Genomic DNA, 19846 nt, shown 5'->3' with positions numbered 1-19846 from the left:
GATATGATTGATAGGAGAGAAATTCACAGGTTACAACTTCTGCTCCTCTGTCTCCTAATGGACTTGGAGTCACAAATCTCACTTCCTCTGATGTAATCATGAATCAGCCATTAGCAGGGCAGTGATTTCACTTCCTGTGCATCAGGACTTAATCCCTGATCACTTCAGCTCAGTTTATGCCCTCCCTTTTTACATGTACGCAGACACAAACACACACACACACACACACATAAACACAAACACACACAGATACAGACACAGAAAACATACACACAAAATACACACATACAGGCATTCTCAGACACACACTCACAGACACACACACAAACAAAACACACATACAGACACACACAGCCACAAACACACACAAAACACACACAGACACAAACACACACACATAACATATACTTACAGACACAAACACACAGGCACACACAAAACACACACACAGACACAAACACACACAAACACAAATACAGACAGACACTCAAAACACACACAGACACACACTCACAGACACAAACACACACACACAAACACAAACACAAAACACACATATAGACACACATAAAACACACACAGACACATGCACACATATACACAAAACACATACATACAGACACAAACACACACATACAACACACACAGACACACACATGCAAACACACACAGTCACAGACACAAACACAGACACACATACACACAAAACATATATATAGACACACTCAGACACAAACACACACAGACACAAACATACACACACACAGACACAAACACACAGACACACAGACACGACACACACATAGAAACACAAACACACACACACACATACAAAACACACAAACACACACACACACACACACACAGCCACACACACACAGACAGCTGCAGAGCCTTATTTACTGGGACCTTCTCCAAATGTATGAGAACTATGCACAATTCTGGTCTACATATTACAAAAACAATATAGAGGCACTGGAGAAGGTGCAAAAATGATTTACAAGCATGATACCAGAACTGAGAGGTTATAACTATCAGGAAAGACTGAACAGGCTGGGGCTCTAGAAGGCTGAGGGGTGATCTGATAGAGGTCTTTCAGATTATGAAGGGTTTGATAGGGTAGACGTAGAGGAAATGTTTTCACTTGTGGGGGAGACCAAAACTAGGGGCCATAAATCATAGAACCATAGAAAGGTTACAGCACGGAAGGAGGCCATTCGGCCCATCGAGTCTGCACCGGCTCTATGCAAGAGCAATCCAGCTAGTCCCACTCCCCTGCCTTACCCCCGTAGCCCTGCAAATTTTTTCCTTTCAAGTCCTTATCCAGTTCCCTTTTGAAGGCCATGATTGAATCTGTCTCCGCCACCCCCTCGGGCAGTGTATTCCAGATCCTAACCACCTCACTGTGTAAAAAAGTTTTACCTCATGTCACCTTTGGTTCTTTAGCCAATCACCTCAAATCTCTGTCCTCTGGTTTTTGACCCTTCCACTAATGGGAACAGTTTCTCTCTGTCTACTCTGTCTAGACCCTTCATGATTTTGAATACCTCTATCAAGTCTCCTCACAACCGTCTCTGTTCCATGGAGAACAACCCCAGCTTCTCCAGTCTATACCTGGAATCATTCTAGTAAATCTCTTCTGCACCCTCTCTAAGGCCTTCTCTCCTTTCCTGAAGTGCATTGCCCAAAACTGGACACAATATTCCAGTTGTGGCCGAACCAGTGTTTTATAAAGGTTCATTATGACTTCCATACTTTTGTACTCTATGCCTCTATTTATAAAGCCCAGGATCACGTATGCTTTAACTGCTTTCTTAACCTGCCCTGCCACCTTCAACGTTTTGTGCACATATACCCCCAAATCTCTCTGCTCCTGTACCCCTTTTAGAGTTGTGCCCTCTAGTTTATATTGCCTCTCCTCGTTCTTCCTACCGAAATGGATCACTTCGCATTTTTCTGCGTTAAATTTCATCTGCCATGTGTTCACCCATGCCACCAGCCTGTCTATATCCTCTTGAAGTCTATCACTATCCTCCTCACTGTTTACTATCCTTCCAGTTTTGTGTCATCTGCAAATTTTGAAATTGTGCCCTGTACACCCAAGTCCAAGTCATTAATATATATCAAGAAAAGCAGTGGTCCCAGCACTGACCCCTGGGGAACACCACTGTACACCTCCCTCCAGTCCGAAAAACAACTGTTCACCACTACTCTCTGTTTCCTGTCCCTTAGCCAATTCGATAAGATAGTCACTAATAAATCCAATAGGGAATTCAGGAGAAACTTTTTTACCAAGAGAGTGGTTAGAATGTGGAACTCGCTACCACAGGGAGCAGTTGAGGCGACTAACATAGGTGCATTTAAGGGGAATCTAGATAAACAAGTGAGGGAGAAAGGAATTTTAATTCTTTTCTTACTTTTCCTTTCTGTCTTTTTTCTCTCTCTTCATTTCTCTTTCTGCACCAGATTTGATTCTAATTAACCCCCCTTCTCAGTCGTTCCTCTGTTTCTTTCTCAATCCTTAAATCTCATTAAGGTTAAGGAGATACACTGTTGGTCCCACCGTTGACTGAGGTCCCAGATGCCCTGTTGCCCTCACTGTTATCAGCTCGCACTTCCAGCAAGTTAGGGTGCAAAAATTCTTTGAGCAGAAGGGTGCAGAGAAAAGTCTAACTAACCGGGCAAGCAGCGAGACGCCCGACTGCAGCAAGACCCGGCCCAACATGAATTATTATTCTTACCCCACTGAGCATATTCATTGGATGGAAGATCATATTGGAAAGAGGGCCGTCATCCGAAAGATTCCTTTATAACTATTTCATGTTTTGAAAGGAAACCATTAGTCTTATTGCTCGCAGCTCACTGGACATTGCCTTGGGTCTTACTTCGTTTCCCCAGTAACCGGGCCAGGCTGTCCTCAGTGATCCTGCTGCTTTTTGTTCCTACCTGTTCGACCTTTGAAGCGAGACACCGCGTTGCAGATAAGGTGGATTATTGTTCCTCTTTGATTGAGACGGTAGAGCATTCTGACGTCAGGTGGCACTTGGCTGGAGGTCCCACTGCATTTCTTGAACGACGCACTGCTCCACACATTAAATGACACTGGGGTGTCTGACGTGGATGCGTGCCAGGGAAGTAGGAACAGATGAGACGCCCTGTGGTCAGCCTGCTACACTCAATGCCTTGGTACCGCAGAGTTTGCTATCTATCCTTGTTATTTAACCGCACACAGCGTTTGCACTGAAACAGTTATTATTAGGAAGCTGTAAACTTGGCAGTGTTGCTTCTGTCTGCTGCGAAAGAAGGGAGGCTGCTTGTGTAGCAGTATGAGGTTTGTAACTTCTCCTCTATTTAGGATAACAGCTAACATTTCTATAGCACTCATTTATGTGTAAAGAGCACGGAAGTAGGCCATTCGGCCCATCGTGTCTGTACCGGCTCTTTGAAAGAGCTGTCCAGTTAGTCCCACTCCTTCCCCACTCCCCTCCACCCACCCCGCTTTGCAAATCTTTTCCTTTTCAAGTATTTATCCAATTCCCTTTTGAAAGTTACTATTGAATCTGCTTCCACCGCCCTTTCAGGCAGCGCATTCCAGATCATAACAACTCACTGCGTAAAAAAATGTCTCCTCATCTCCCCCCTGGTTCCTTTGCAAGTTATCTTTAACCTGTGTCCTCTGTTTACCGACCCTCCTGTCAGTGGAAACAGATGTGTGACAGAATGCCTTAGAGAATGGATAGTGAGTGAACTCCAAGTACGGGAAGTGGGGGGGGGGGGGAAGAAAAGGAATGAAGGCCTGAAGGAGGCAAAAGCACAGTAGGAGAGGGGGATCTTAAGGAGGTTTTTGTAGGGACCGAAGTGGAAAAGCAGAGATGCCGAGAGACGGAGTTCTAGAGGGAGGCAACGAGTTGGCTGAAGGAGCGGCGGCTGACGTTGGAGCAGATGGAGCGAGGAATGAGAAGTAAGCCCGGTGTTGGAGAATGTCAACAAGTCAATAATTAAACGAGATTGATCAATGACGCACTACATTCGGACATCGTTGATCCTGTGTCATGGTAAAGTGACATGCAAAGGAACATAGGAATAGGAGTAGGCCATTCAGCCCCTCGGGCCTGCTCTGCCATTCAATTAGACCAGGGCTAATCTGTAACTCAATACCAATTTCCCGCCTTAGCTCCATATCCCTTGATACCCTCAGCAAGCAACAATCTATCGATCTCAGCCTTGAAAGCTCCAATTGACCCCCAGCATCCACAGCCTTTTGGGGAGAGAGAGATCCAGATTTCCACTCCCCTTTGTGTGAAAAAGTACCATAACACTCCTTTCACTGTCAGAAACATCTACATTACACGAGTAAGCAGGAAGTACTTGTTTTCCTATCAAGTGCACATGTATTATTCGGAGTATTACATCACTTCCTGCAATAAAAGAAACACCTTGTATGTATCTAGTATTTAATAAATGCTCTTATTCAATAATTACATTATAAGTGATTCAGTATATGTTCGCTTGGAGGGTAAATGCCAACACAGACTGAATGGGCCCAATGGCCTGTTTCCGTGTTGTAACTTCCATGTATCTACACCACATGCATTTCGTTAATCAGTTAATTAATTAATTAGTCCCACTCCAGAGATTTGAGCACAAAATCTAGGCTGACACTCCCAGTGCAGTACTGAGGGAGCGCCGCACTGTCGGAGGTGCTGTCTTTCAGATGAGATGATAAACTGAGGCCCCGTCTGCCCTCTCAGGTGGATGTAAAAGATCCCACGGCACTATCTCGAAGAAGAGCAGAGGAGTTCTCCCCCGTTTTCTGGCCAATATTTATGCCTCAACCAACATCACTAAAAAAACAGATTATCTGGTCATTTATCTCAATGCTATTTATGGGATCTTGCTGTGCGCAAATTGGCTTCCATGGTTCCTACAGTATAACAGTGACCACACTTCAGAAAAGTACTTCATTGGCTGTAAAGTGCTTTGGGGCGTCCTGAGGTTGTGAAAGAGGCTATAGAAATGCAAGTCTTTCTTCTTTTCACATGTGCAGCAACAAATGGTCACGTTACACCAATGAACATACAGGGGCTGGTCTGAGCAGCTCAGCAATGAAGCATAGATGCTAGCGACACGAGCCCGCGCACCAGGGTCTGAGCTGAAACACCATTCCAGCTGAACTTGACCAGATATTGACTCAATGCAAAGGCTCACATGATGAATTACTTACAGGTGCAATCAGCTGATGGCTCTTTGCTTTCAATGGGAAAAGGAGATGGAGTAAATCCTGACGTAACATTTATCCAACAGCACTCTGTGCCGTCGCTGGCTTCTGGCAAGACACTTATTATTGATCTATTTTACCAGATGGTTAAAGGGGTTGTATCATCTTGCGAGGCAGAGATTTCAAGGAGGCCAATAAAGGGGGTATCCCTCACACGCACACATAGAACAAACTTCACAGTCGCAATGGGGGTAATTTTAAACTAACTCGTCAGGCGGGAAGCCCACGGGATCGGATGGAATGCCGGTTTTACACCCCGCCCGATATTGCTACCCGTTAATTTCAGTGGAGAGTAAAATGGGGCGGGGTGTAAAACCAACGTTGCACCCGATCCCGTCAGTTTCCCACCAGGCCGGGTTAGGTTAAAATTGCCCCCAATGTTTTTATGCCCCACTCCTGCCGATGAACTGCAGAATGCTTAACCGCACAAAAGTCGAAAGGCCGAGCTAGCCCAGCTAGTTCAGTGGGTAAAAGCCTTTCCATTTAAGGTACAGAGAAATGTAGAGGAAGAAGATGCCAAGATGGATCCCTTAGTCCGTGTTGAGTTAGCTGATCCTGGCTGGGGCCAGGAGAACACTCAGTTTTCTTGGGCTAAGGAAAGGAGAAAAAAAAAAGTTAGCCACTTCTAGCTATTATCCTGTCACCTCTCCTGGGGGTCATGCATGTGGATATTAGGTGGGGACAAGACTGTGCTCGGCTGTGGCCCCCCCACAGAAGGAACAGCCATTATCTAGCTTATAATCAGCCACTGTCATCAGCTGTAGAGTATGGGGAAGGAAGCAAATTGAATTACATAGAATGGACAGCACAGAAACAGGCCATTCGGCCCAACTGGTCTATGCCAGTTTTATGCCCCACACGAGCCTCCTCCCACCCTATTTACTTGATCTCACCCTATCATCATACCCTTCTATTCCTTTCTCCCTCATGTGTTTATCCAGCTTCCCCTTAAATCCATCCACGCTATTCACCTCAACCACTCCATGTGGCACTGAGTTCCACATTCTCACCACTCTCTGAGTAAAGAAGTTTCTCCTGAATTCCCGATTGGATTTATTGGTGACTATTTTATATTTATGACCCCTAGTTTTGGTCTCCCCCACAAACACCTTCTCTACGTCTACCCTATTGAAACACTTCATAATTTTAAAAACCTTTATCAGGTCACCCCTCAGCCTTCTCTTTTCGAGAGAAAAGAGCCTCGACCTGTTCAGTCTCTTTCCTGATAGTTATAATCTCTCCGTTCTGATATCATCCTCGTAAATCATTTTGCACTTTCCACAATGGTTCTATATCCTTCTCGTAATATGGAGACCAGAACTGTGCACAGTACTCCAAGTGTGGTGTAACCAAGGCTCTATATAAGTTTAACATAACTTCTCTGCTTTTGAATTATATTCCTCTAGAAATTGGGGACAAAATTGGCTGGACCCTAGATAAATTTATCTAATTTTTCCAAACTGAATATAGCAATTTAATTTGGTGAATTGCAGAAAATTTTGACCTCGAGACTGACCTCAAGATTGGCGTCCAGCTCGTTATTTGTGTATCTTTGGGTTGAGACTAACCAGGACTAATTAAAGTCCCCAGATAGGACGGCACAAAGCACTATTGCATCTGAGATAAAAGTACAGTCATAAAATGAATGGAAGGGCTTTAATTATGGGAAAAGACTGAAGAAACTGAGGCTGTTTATAACAAAGAGGGTTAAAAGCAGATCTGACTCAAAATGATGAGAAGTTTTGATAATATAAGTCAGGAAAAACTATTTTCACTGGTTGGTGAGTTTGTTAACTAGATGGTATGAAATTAAGATCATCACCGTGCACCTTATTGAGTTCTTTCAAATCCCTCACTAACCCAGCAGCTGTACACGGCATAAAAAAACCTCATCCATCATAGGAAGAAATCCTACTGGATTATATGGATTACTTTAAAGCAGCGATGTCAAACGTGCAGCACATGGACCACATTCGACCCTCGAGAGATTAACATGCAGCCCCTTGGACCCTCTACATAATAAGCATTAATACAGCCACAGTGGGTTTCACTGCAATGGCTATTCAGCAGCAACAGGAGCTTAAAGTAGATTGAGAAAACGTTCTAGCTGTTCAAAGTATGTTAACCGTTGAAAAACTGTAGGAGACAATGAAGACAATGGTGATCTGATCGAAATTTATAAGATATTAAGGGGAACGGATAGGGTGGACAGAGAGAAACTATTTCCGCTGGTTGGGGATTTTAGGAGGAGGGGGCACAGTCTAAAAATTAGAGCCAGACCTTTCAGGAGCGAGATTAGAAAACATTTCTACACACAAAGGGTGGTAGAAGTTTGGAACTCTCTTCCGCAAACAGCAATTGATATTAGCTCAATTGCTAAATTTAAATGTGAGATAGATAGCTCTTTGGCAACCAAAGGATTTAAGGGATATGGGCCAAAGGCAGGTATATGGAGCTAGATCACAGATCAGCCATGATCTTATCAAATGGCGGAGCAGGCACGAGGGGCTGAATGGCCTACTCCTGTTCCTATGTTCCTATGTAACTACTTTTAATTTTCTCTTGAAGTGTATATCTTAATTTATATGTTTGACCAAGATTAAGGGGGTCATTTTAACTTTGGGCATCTCAAAATGCTTTACAACCAATGACGTACTTTTGAAGTGTAATCACTGTTACAATGTAGGAAACACGACAGCCAATTTGCGCACAGCAAGATCCCACAAACAGCAATGTGATAATGACCAGATAATCTGTTTTTTTTTAGTGATGTTGGTTGTGGGATAAATATTGGCCCCAGGACATTGGGGAGAACTCCCCTGCTCTTCTTTGAAATAGTGCCATGGGACCTTTTGCATCCACCTGAGAGGACAGACAGGGCCTCGATTAAAGTCTCATCTGAAAGACGATGATATAGAATTTGGCGACAATTATACACCATGGTCAATGATGGGAATAACGGATGGGGCGTATATCGGCGGGGTGTATAACGGATGGGGCGTATAACAGGCAGGGCGTATATCGGCGGGTGTATAACGGGCAGGGTGTATATCGGTGGGGTGTATAACGGGCAGGGTGTATAACAGGCAGGGCGTATATCGGCGGGTGTATAACGGGCAGGGTGTATATCGGTGGGGTGTATAACGGGCAGGGTGTATAACGGGTGGGGCATATATCGGCGAGGCGTATAACAGATGTGGCGTAGAACGGACGGGTGTATATTGGGCGGTGTGTATTTTGGGCGGGGTGTAGAATGGGACAGGGCATTTAACGGATGGGGCGTAGAACAGGACGGGTTGTAGAGTGGACGGGGTGTAGAACGAACAGTGTATAGCGGACAGGGCGTATATCGGCAGGACATATAACGGGCAGGGTGTATATCGGGCAGGGTGTATATCGGGCGGGGTGTATATCGGGCGGGGTGTATAATGGACGGGCGTAGAACGGACGGGTGTATAACGGACGGGTGTATAACGGACGGGTGTATAACAGATGGCTAATTCAATATCGCCCATTTCACACTGTCACCAAAAGGTCCTTTAAAACCCTTAAGTTCCTTTAGCCAATTGTTTGCTTTATAACTTGTCCAAAAATAGATTCTCGAGAAGGTTGGAGGTTTACAAATATGCCTTTTGGCAGATGCCAGTCACCATTTTTGCAGCGCTGGCCTGTTTGGGTCCCAGTGTGGCTGCCTGTGTCCCAAATCTACCCGGCAATGGAATTGCGGTGAATTCCAGCCTCGCATGTTGCTGCCAGTGGACACGGTCTGGAATCACTAATAGGACATAGTCGTAATATTTAGTCTTCAGATAGTCCGTGTCCTTGTCTCCTGGTACAAAGTGGATACCTCAACTTTGTTATAACATGTCCATTACAAAAGAAGCAATTGAAGAAGTTACAAAGGAGGATTTGTAGGAGATGGTCAAAAGCATCTAAATTATGGTCACATAATTTTACTATAAATAAGAAATCTTCCCCACAATGTGTTTTTTAAATTTAAAAAAAATTCAAACCTGACACTTAGCCAATTTTGAAATGGTTGATCTGCTAATAAAGACAGACAAGCATTTATATAACACCTTTCACAACCTCAGGACATCCCAAACACTTTACAGCCAACGTCCACTTGAGAGGGCAGACGGAGGCCTTGGTTTAATATCTCATCCGAAAGATGGCACCATCCGACAGTGCAGCACTCCCTCAGTACGGCACTGGGAGTATCAAGTCTGGAGTGGGACTTGAACCCACAACCTTCCATGCTCAAAGAGGTGAGAGAACTACCCACTGAGCCACAGCTAATGCCAAATAATACAGCAAATATATTGGGCCAAAGTTGAAGGGTAGATAGAGAGAAACTATTTCTACTGGTCGGGGAGTCTAGGACTAGGGGACATAGTCTAAAAAAATAGAGCCAGGACTTTCAGGAGTGAAGTTAGGAAACACTTCTACACGCAAAGGGTGGTAGAAGTTTGGAACTCTCTTCTGCAAATGAATGTTGATGTTAGTTCAATTGTTAATTTTAAATCTGAGATTGATAGATTTTTATTAACCAAAGGTATTAAGGGAAATGGGGCTAAGGCGGGTATATGGAGTTACAGATCAACCATGATCTTATTGAATGGCGGAACAGACTTGAGGGACTAAATGGCCTACTCTTCTTCCTATGCTCCTATGTCAGAGGTCCTGTCTTTGAGATAAGATGCTAAATTTAGGCCCCACTTGTCTGTTCAGGTAGATGCAAAAGATTCCGTGGTACCATTTGAAGAAGAGCAGGAAGCTGTCTTGGTCAAGAGAACAATTTTCCTTCAACAAACACCCACCAAAACAAATTAACTGGCCATTTATTTCTCATTCACTCAGTGCGCAAATTGGCTGCTGTGATTAATTACATCATTAGAACAGTGACTACACTTCAAAAGTAATCTATTGGTTGTGAAGTGCTTTGGGATATCCCAAACATGTGATAAAGTGTTATATAAATACAAGTTCTTTCCTACGTTGTCGGAAATGCATAAATTGAAGGGACAAGTTTTGCCAGAAAGCAGGAAACCTTCTCACTTGACCTTCAAGGTGTAAGTAAGAGGCGTGACTGACTTTACGACCAGATTATCAGAGTTACACTTAAAAAGTTTACCAACTTAACACAGATGGATTAAAATCAGCACCCATTGTACTCGACCTCTGTGTTTTTGAAGAGAACAGTATGCAATTCTATTCTGTGGTGTTCACTTTCATTGCCTTGAAGCAGGTGGAATAAAGCCCACCTGTGGACACAACAAGAGTTGGGTCATAATAAGAGGGTTTCAGCAAGACTGACCAGGCCCCTTTATTCGAGCCCTCGAGAACCGTCTGTGCAATTTCTGCACAGTTTAGCTCGCAGGAATGGTATAAACCAAGAAATTACTGTGTGTGATACTACTGGATGAAATGCTTAATGTGTTTGAGTGACATTCCTCTGTTCACTGTGTTAGTGGAAGCTAAGATAAAGGGGTTTATACCTCCATTACAACAGATGAATGTCACGTGAATGTGGTAAACTTTTTCCCAGTAATATCTCCAATAGTAAAAAAGAAAGGCTTGAAAGAACTTGCATTTCTACAGATCTCAGGACGTCCCAAAGAGCTTTACAAACAATGAAGTAGGAAACTCTAATTGTAAGTTTTCGGTTAGAGATTGTAAGTTGTAAGTAAAATTGTAAGTTTTCGGTTAGCTAAGAACGTGTTTGGATGAAGGGAACAGAAGTGCAAAAGGAAAGCTGTGTACAAACAATCTTTTGCGCTCTGAGAATGTATTCATCCTATGAAACCTCTTTTAATTTGAGCCTTTAATACAAACATCCAAAAGATGACGTTTCTGACTGTGCAGCACTCCCTCAGTACTGCACTGGAGTGTCAGCTTTTATGTTAAAGTCTCTGGAATGGGACTATGAACCCACAATCTTCTGACTTAGAGGAGTTGCTACCACTTAGCAATCGCTGACACCTAAGGGTGTCAAGGGATATGGAACCAAGGTGGATAAATGGAGTTGAGGTACAGATCAGCCATGAACAGGCTCGAGGGGCTGAATGGCCTATTCCTGTTTCCATGTGCCTAGCTACTTCAAAGTTTTTTTGCACATCATACCAATACTTACCATTTCAGTTTTGCTCACTGGAAATATTTAATATCTGATCTAAGGAAAATTCCTGTGCATTCATTATTGAAAAGATTTCCACCAAACTTCCACCACAGTCACTCCCCCTTATCCTGGAAATAGCAACGACAAACGCCAACCATGTTGGTAGGACATTCCTCCCTCCATTTTAAATGGAATAGCGCTTCTACTAAGTCATTGAGCAGAGAAGTGTCATACAATGCGTTAATTATTAACGCAAAGCTTCGATTTTAAAATGAAAACATCCTTGTGTTCAAATCCCTCCATGGCCTCGCCCCTCCCTATCTCGGTAACCTCCTCCAGCCCCACAAAATCTCTGCGTTCCTCCAATTCTGGCCTCTTGCGCATCCCCGATTTTAATCGCTCCACCATTGGCGGCCTTGCCTTCAGCTGCCTAGGCCCGAAGCTCTGGAATTCCCTTCCTAAACCTCTCTGCCTCGCTCTCCTTCTTTAAGACACACCTGGAAACCTACCTCTTTGACCAAGCTATTGGCCAGGTGTCCTAATATCTTCTTATGTGGCTCGGTGTCAGATAACGTGTCTGATAACGCTCCTGTGAAGCACCTTGGGACGTTTTCACTGCATTAAAGGCGCTATATAAATGCACGTTGTTGTTGTTGCATTCTTCCGCTGGTATTGGCAGCAGTGACATCTGGACTGGCTTGTGAGTATGGACTGAATACTGAATCAGTAGATTCACTGGAAAGGTGAGCTCAGCAAATTCCAGGTGCACGAAGCCGAAGAGGGACAGACGTCTGGAGCAAGGAGGTGTTGGGTTGAGTTGGGATTTTCAGTGACCATGGTAAATGTTGACTGTCTGAGTGCCAATTTGTTCAACGGAATGAATTTGAACGGGGGAGTGGGGGGGGAATACAGTTCTTTTCAGTTCACAGCTTCATATTAAAATGATAGTCTGTGGAGCTGAAATTCGAATTTGGCGGGGATGCAAAACGAATGATATCACATCTGCCGCCAGTTATATGCCCTACCAGATATTCAGTTATATTGAAGTCAATAGAACTGAATATCGAACGAGACGTATGACAGGCGGCAGATGCGATACTGCCCGTTTTGCATCCCCGCCCAAAGAGAATTTCACCCCCAATGTGTAGGCCCAGGGGTATGTTTTATTAGAAGAACTTGCAGTTGTATAGTGCCTTTCACATCCCCAGGATGTCCTAAAGCACTTTAAGAAAGTGTGAACTGTACTCACACATTGAAAACTGCACTTGTATCGTCTTAGAGCACATCCACGGTGTGTCGAGTTTGGTTCGCCAGCCCTTTTTGATCTAAAACATTGACACTCCTTGACGTAGATTAAAAGAGCCTGATGAATATTGATATCTACAAATGAAGCTTTTGGAATATACACCGACTTGGCATCAGTGTCACCTGCTCTTGGTTTAGTGACACCTCTCCAGTGTGGTCCCACCCAATACACACGGAACGTAGGGCTGCCAACCATCCTGGATTGACCTGGAGTCTCCAGGAATTGAAGATTAACCTCCAGGACACTGCTGCGAGCAACACCCGGGAGAATAATCATCGGGGCATTAAAAACAAATATGTTTTTTTTCATTTTCTTTAAACACTTTTGCTTATTAGTTATAAAAATATTGGAAATGGGAAAAAGGTTGTTTGACTGAGAGTCAAGAATCATCCAATCATGTAACAAAGAGTCTGTTCGTTTCCCAATTGGCTGGGAAGGCGGTGCGTCGTGAGGATGGATGTTTTGGGCGACCAATGGGGGGAGCGTGGGGGCGGGGCAGTTGAAGGCAGGAGGTCATGTGATGAAACCTCCAGGGATATGTCCAACCAGAGTTGGCAACCCTAACAGTAGCGTTGCTGCATATTGTTCCAATAAGCAAATACACTTTCACTCTTCACAAAACAGGCAATTGAACAACCTGTTCAGAGCCATAGATCTGACTTTCAGCTTTATTTATAGTCACAGCTCAGCTAAGAGAACGTTGTCACAAAGACTTCAATGTAAATTTGCAAAATTCTAAAACAGGTTGTCACGGGTCAGGTCAGGTTACAGTGAAAGCTGTTTAATTAGGTAAAAATAGTGGCCTGGAGTTTCCGTTTTGGGCGCAATCGGCATTTGGGCACAAATTGTGCCCAAAAATTGAGCTGGCGATTTTACGCTGAGTTTCTGCCAAAAAGCATTAACATAATCACAAACATAAAATCTGCCATGAATTAGCACAATTCGGCAGCTTAACATAGCTTAATCGTTTATTTGCAATCAAGAATATTCATTGTTGTATTTAAGAGATGTATTTAAGAGTGGTGACCTGGTGCAGCTGAAAATGGGTTTACCACTGGAAATAAACATTTTAAATAAAGGTGTCCAGTCCTCCGCCTGTGAGCAACCTGATTTAAAATCACTGAAAATGACTTAGAAAAACTATCCTGAAGCATTTACTACTTTCATTGGTGCACACTAGTCAGTTTCTTAGTAAATTAATATATTTTAATATTTAAAAACACTTAAACCATTGTTTCGAGCGGGGGCCAGTTTTCTGACCGGGGCTAATTTCACCGCGATTTTTTTAAGCCAGCGCAAAAGATCGGGGAATTTCAAATTACGCTGAGCGCAAATTCCGCCTGGCCGTAATTTGAAATTCCGCGATGTTACGTGCTGATTCGGCTGAATTGCTCTGACAAAGCCAGCGCAATCGAGCTGAAACTCTGGGCCAGCATGCAGATTACTAGTTAGCAATTACGGCTTTGGCGAGTTTGGCTTGTGTAGTGTGTAGTGTGTTAGAAGGCTATAGTTTGATCACAGCAGGCCTGACTTTGAATGCACCTAGGACAAAGAGGATTAACCTTAATCCCTTGTCTAATGACTGTTAGGGGTCACGTCAAATGTGTTCTTTCAGTACAATCCAGCCCCCAACAGATATGAGTTTGGCTGGTACTTGATGTCTGGAATCTCTGCTCTTAAAGGCCCAAAGCTGTAGGCCTGGAAAGCATCTTCATATCTCTGTCGAACTTTCCGCTCCTGTACTTTTGTCTCTTGCACCTTCATATAGGGACAAACTACAAGATGGGGAATGCAATGTTCTTCATCAGCAAGTTATCACATTTTTGAATTATCCTTTTAGATACAGAATCAAAAGACAAAACTGCAGCATTTACTTCCTGACATGTACAAGGTGAGTATCCAGTGAACATCACTCTGAGGTGCAAGAGATGGATCACAAGGAATGCACAAAAATGGCAACTTACATTTATAGCAACATAATGGGCCAGATTGTGCTGAAAAAAATAACAGCGTCTGAACGGCGCACGCCGTTATTAATGCGCAAATGGGCCAGCAACTTGTGGTGAGGAAGAGATACCCTGTGAATTGCGAAACGCCACGTTGCTGGCTGATTCACATTAATTGCCCATTAAACTCACCACAGAAAGTTAAGTCTAGTAACTAATAGCGCAAGTACACTTTAACAACTTGATAATTATTAATGACAGCCAATCAACCTCTCTGGCCCAGAAGGAGAACAATTAGAAGTGTGGAGTCTCATTCCTTCAGGTAGTGAATTGTTGTTGGAGATTTTAAAAATGACAAATGTTAAATTTTTTTCCCTTACTTTTCCTTTCTGTCTCTTTTTCTCTCTCTCATGATCCAATCTTTCTTTCCCTCTCTTTATTTCTCTTTCTGTACCTGATTTGACATTGAATTCACCCACTCTAATTCAACCTCCTTCTCAGTCCTTCCCTTGTTTATTTCTCAATCTTTAAATCTCATTGGTTAAGGAGATAGACTATTGGTCCCGTCATCCACTAAGGTCCGAGATGCCCCATTGCCCTCGCCACGCCCGTTACCAGCTCGCACTTCCAGCAACGTACAGGGCAAAAACATTTTGGAGCTGAAAGGAGCAGGAAAAAGTCTAACTGACAGGGCACACCGCTGCCCCACTCCAGCATGTTCCCCCCATTATGATTTGCTCTGCCCATTTTATCTAAGTACAGCGACATCACACTGAAACCATCGACCGTCATTACTTATTATGTTTGTGTGTGACATGTGATGAGTGCTGCGTGACGCGTGACTGCTGACACACGGTAACGTTTGCACTTTGTTCGCAGCCCGTGACAGCGCCAAGTGATTCCAGCTCAGAGGCACCGTGGGCGGCACAGAGGTTTACGCCGCCTCAGTGACGCACAGGATTCCATTTGACTTGGCGTTGCGTGATCGCGTTTCGTGGGCACGAATGCAGCTTTGGGGCAGGCGACCAGCTGCCGAACAGCTCGCCAACAGCAGCGGTGTGTAATGTTTACCACCGTTATTTAATCAAAAATCAGGGCGCACACATTGAGCCGAGTCCTGCCTCACTCTGTGGGACACTTTGAGTAGCCCTCCAGTGCTTCAGTTTCCCGTGAATTTTACCTACTCCTTTAAATGGCACATACAGGCACTGGACCCATTAGGAAGTTCTTGACCTTTCTTAATTGAAATATCCACTGGAGACGGGATTGAACATGCCCCAAATAACAGTTGCAGCCAACATTGTGCCGAAATGGAAGTTGTTTAATTCCCCAGCACTGACACCCCTTGTAGGCACCCCGTGACTAAGTAGTGAGGAACCTTTTTAGTTGTCCTCTTCCAGATGATGCCGTTTGAAGGCATCAAAATGGCAATTTAAACTGATTACATAGGAAGCATGCAACACTCGCACCAATTAAAGAAAAAGTTTAATTGCATCCATTTGCATCTTAACTTCAACCTTCCACATGACAGCTTGGCTCAATTGGTGACGCTCTTCTACAGGGCTTTGGTGAGACCACACCTGGAGTACTGCGTACAGTTTTGGTCTCCTTACCTAAGGAAGGATATACTTGCCTTAGAGGCGGTGCAAAAAAGGTTCACTAGATTGATTCTTGGGATGAGAGGGTTGTCCTATGAGGAGAGATTGAGTAGAATGGGCCTATACCAATGGAGTTTAGAAGGATGAGAAGTGATCTCATTGAAACATGTAAGATTCTGAGAGGGCTTGATGGGGTAGATACTGAGAGGCTGTTTCTCCTGGCTGGAGAGTTTAGAACTAGGGGGCATAGTCTTAGGATAAGGCGTCGGCCATTTAGGACTGAAATGAGGAAAAATTTCTTCCCTCACAGAGTTGTGAATCTTTGGAATTCTCTACTCCAGAGGGCTGTGGATGCTCAGTCGTTGAGTATATTCAAGGCTGAGATCGATGGATTTTTGGACTCTAAGGGAATCAAGGGATATGGGGATCGGGCGGGAAAGTGAAGTTGAGGCCGAAGATCAGTCATGATCTGATTGAATGGCGGAGCAGGCCCAAGGGGCCACCTGCTCCTATTTCTGATGTTCTTATGTTCTCTTGTCTGAGTCAGAAGGTCGCGAGTTCAGGTCCTGCTCCAGGACTTGATCACATGATCGAGGCTGACAATGGTGCATGGCTGCATTATCAAAGGCAATTGGATAAGAAGTTACACACCATGTGGCGTGGTTTAGACACCATGTTAAAGATACCATGCCATTATTTGAAGAGGGAGTTCTTCAGGAATTCCTCCTTCACCCAGCATCACCAAAAAACAGTTTCATTGGCTATTCATTTAATTGTTGTTTGCAGTAACTTGTCTTGTGGAAATTGGTTCCTATGTTTACCTAAATAGTTTAGGACTCCCTCCACAAGCAGAAACATCTTCTCTACGTCTACCCTATCGAACCCCTTCATCATTTTAAAGACTTCTATCAGGTCACCCCTCAGTCATCCCTTGTCTAGGGGAAAGAGCCCCAGCCTGTTCAGTCTTTCCTGATGGTTGTAACCTCTCAGTTCTGGTATCATCCTTGTAAACTTGCCAGCTTCGTTAAGGCCATAGGCCCAGGAAAGCTCCATTCTTTGCCAGGTCTTCCCCATCAGCCTTAGTGAACCTGACAACTCGACTTTGGGCTTGCTGATTGCGTGAGACATCAGGAAGTGGTGACTCTCCCCATGGGTTCTCACACTACATAAAAGCAGCGACAGAAAAGCTGCAACAGATTATTGGAGTTCAAATAATGTTTCCAAAACAATGATTTTATTCTTTTATTTGCCACAGCATTTTGATTGTGGTGTTGGCTTGTACCCAACCATGTGTTATTCTATACTGCCCAATGTTATCTCTCAAAAAAATCATACATTGTTAATGCATTGCGTTCTTCTGAAAACATTCACTTTAGACCCTGTGAAGATTCCATTTAAATGCTGCAATGCAATTTTATAGAACTGTATCTCTGGTAAGTGACTAATTCCTCAAGGCTCCACTTGAGTCTTTTGACAGCATACTTAAAACGCCATCAACATTACACAAGAGCGAAATGTTAAGATAGTAAGTGCGTTGGAATGACTGCCACCACTTCTAAAATCCAACCTGTGTAGACCAAGAGAAACAGGAGACTGCAGGGTAAACTTACCGATCCTGACGTCCTGGAGTTCAAAGGGAGTGCAGCCCGGAGAATCGGCACAGCAGTGTTGTAGCCATATTTCCAAACTTCAAGAATGGCTCCCAGCTGGTAAGGCGGGATGGGTGAATTTGACCGGTTCATCTTTAGTCTATAAATAGTCTGAGATGATGAATTATGTCCTTACATGGGAGCTGTAAAAGGATATGCCCTAAGCTAAGACAGTGCTTCATCGGGTGAAGTGTCCTTGACTATGAAGATTGCACTTCAGTGGTTACTTAGTGTCACAACAGTGTAGCTCCTTGGGCCTGATGCCAGAAGCATGATTGATGGTAAAGAATAAAGGAGAGCCCAGTGATCCATGGTGCCTTGCTTTGCCCCATGAAATGGAGAAGCAAAAAGAGCAGCTCACTATTTTGTGAGAGTGGAGATGAGGTTTCTTATGTAAACGTGTGTGTGTGGGGTGGGGGGTGGTGGGGAGAGAGATACGATGAAACAAGCTTTCTGTTTCAATCTCTTGGTGGTTTGAGCAACGTCTGAGGAAGAAACTTCTGCACTTAAGTGACGACCATGTAAGCAGATAGTCGACCGACAAAACTAATTGGTGCCGCAGAGCATTGGGAAACTGGCAGGCTGCGCTAGGAAGTAATGAGATGCCTGTTCACACCGCTCACTCCCCAAGCAGTGAGCTTCCAATTTGGGCACGACTAGTGGCAACGTCGCGAAATAAGGCTTCTCAAAAGAGGGGGATGCATAAGAACATAAGAAATAGGAACAGGAGTAGGCCAATCGGCCCCTCGAGCCTGCTCCGCCATTCAATAAGATCATGGCTGATCTTATCCTAACCTCAAATCTAAATTCATGTCCAATTTCCTGCCTGCTCCCCGTAACCCCTAATTCCCTTTACTTCTAGGAAACTGTCTATTTCTGTTTTAAATTTATTTAATGATGTAGCTTCCACAGCTTCCTGGGGCAGCAAATTCCACAGACCTACTACCCTCTGAGTGAAGAAGTTTCTCCTCATCCCAGTTTTGAAAGAGCAGCCCCTTATTCTAAGATTATGCCCCCTAGTTCTAGTTTCACCCATCCTTGGGAACATCCTTACCGCATCCACCCGATCAAGCCCCTTCACAATCTTATATGTTTCAATAAGATCGCCTCTCATTCTTCTGAACTCCAATGAGTAGAGTCCCAATCTACTCAACCTCTCCTCATATGTCCACCCCCTCATCCCCGGGATTAACCGCGTGAACCTTCTTTGTACTGCCTCGAGAGCAAGTATGTCTTTTCTTAAGTATGGAGACTAAAACTGTATGCAGTATTCCAGGCGCGGTCTCACCAATACCTTATATAACTGCAGCAATACCTCCCTTAACCCATTGAGAAAGTCAAGCCAGAGTGCGGGCTCCTAAAGGGAAAAACAAAAACTTGCATTTATATTGTGCCTTTAATGTGGTAAAACGTCCCAAGGTGCTTCACAGGAGTGATTATCAAACAAAATTTGACACCGAGCCACATAAGGAGGTTATTAGGACAGGTGACCATAAACTTGGTCAAATTTTTCGACATAGCGAGTTGTTGTGATCTGGAATGCACTGCATGAAAGGGCAGTGGAAGCAGATTCAATAGTAACTTTCAAAATGGAATTTGATATATAATTGAAAAGGAAAAAAATGTACAGGGCAATGGGGAAAGATCAGAGGAGTGGGACCAATTGGATAACTTTTACAAAAGAGGCATGATGGGCCGAATGGCCTCATTCTATGCTGTATGATTCCATGACATCGAAAATCACATTGTTTAATGCACATTGCATGACATTTGTGAAATAGATTAAAATTTTAAGTTTGAAAGCAATTTTACTGTAGCAAAAGATACATCTCGATGATGTGTATCAGTTTTCGCTGGACCAACGTAACTGGGTGAAATTTGGACAATGTAAGTATACCTTAAGTAATACTTATAGGCTAAAATTTGCCCAATTATCCCTAATAAGCTGCAA

General features: G+C 43.8%; 1 long non-coding RNA gene across 2 annotated transcripts in view; it reads right to left on the bottom strand.

Moving 5' to 3' along the window:
• LOC137342409 (uncharacterized) overlaps nucleotides 1–17939 on the bottom strand; it is a 152070-nt gene extending 134131 nt beyond the window's left edge. For both annotated transcript variants that reach the window (XR_010967250.1, XR_010967251.1), the window contains exon 1: nucleotides 17857–17939. This is a non-coding gene — a long non-coding RNA (uncharacterized lncRNA). The remainder of the gene's footprint in view (nucleotides 1–17856) is intronic.
• Nucleotides 17940–19846: the final 1907 nt, after the last annotated feature.

The sequence above is a fragment of the Heptranchias perlo genome, chromosome 25 (assembly GCF_035084215.1).
Source record: "Heptranchias perlo isolate sHepPer1 chromosome 25, sHepPer1.hap1, whole genome shotgun sequence".
Classification (NCBI taxonomy): Eukaryota; Metazoa; Chordata; class Chondrichthyes; order Hexanchiformes; family Hexanchidae; genus Heptranchias; species Heptranchias perlo.
This window is presented reverse-complemented; position numbering and strand designations above follow the sequence as displayed.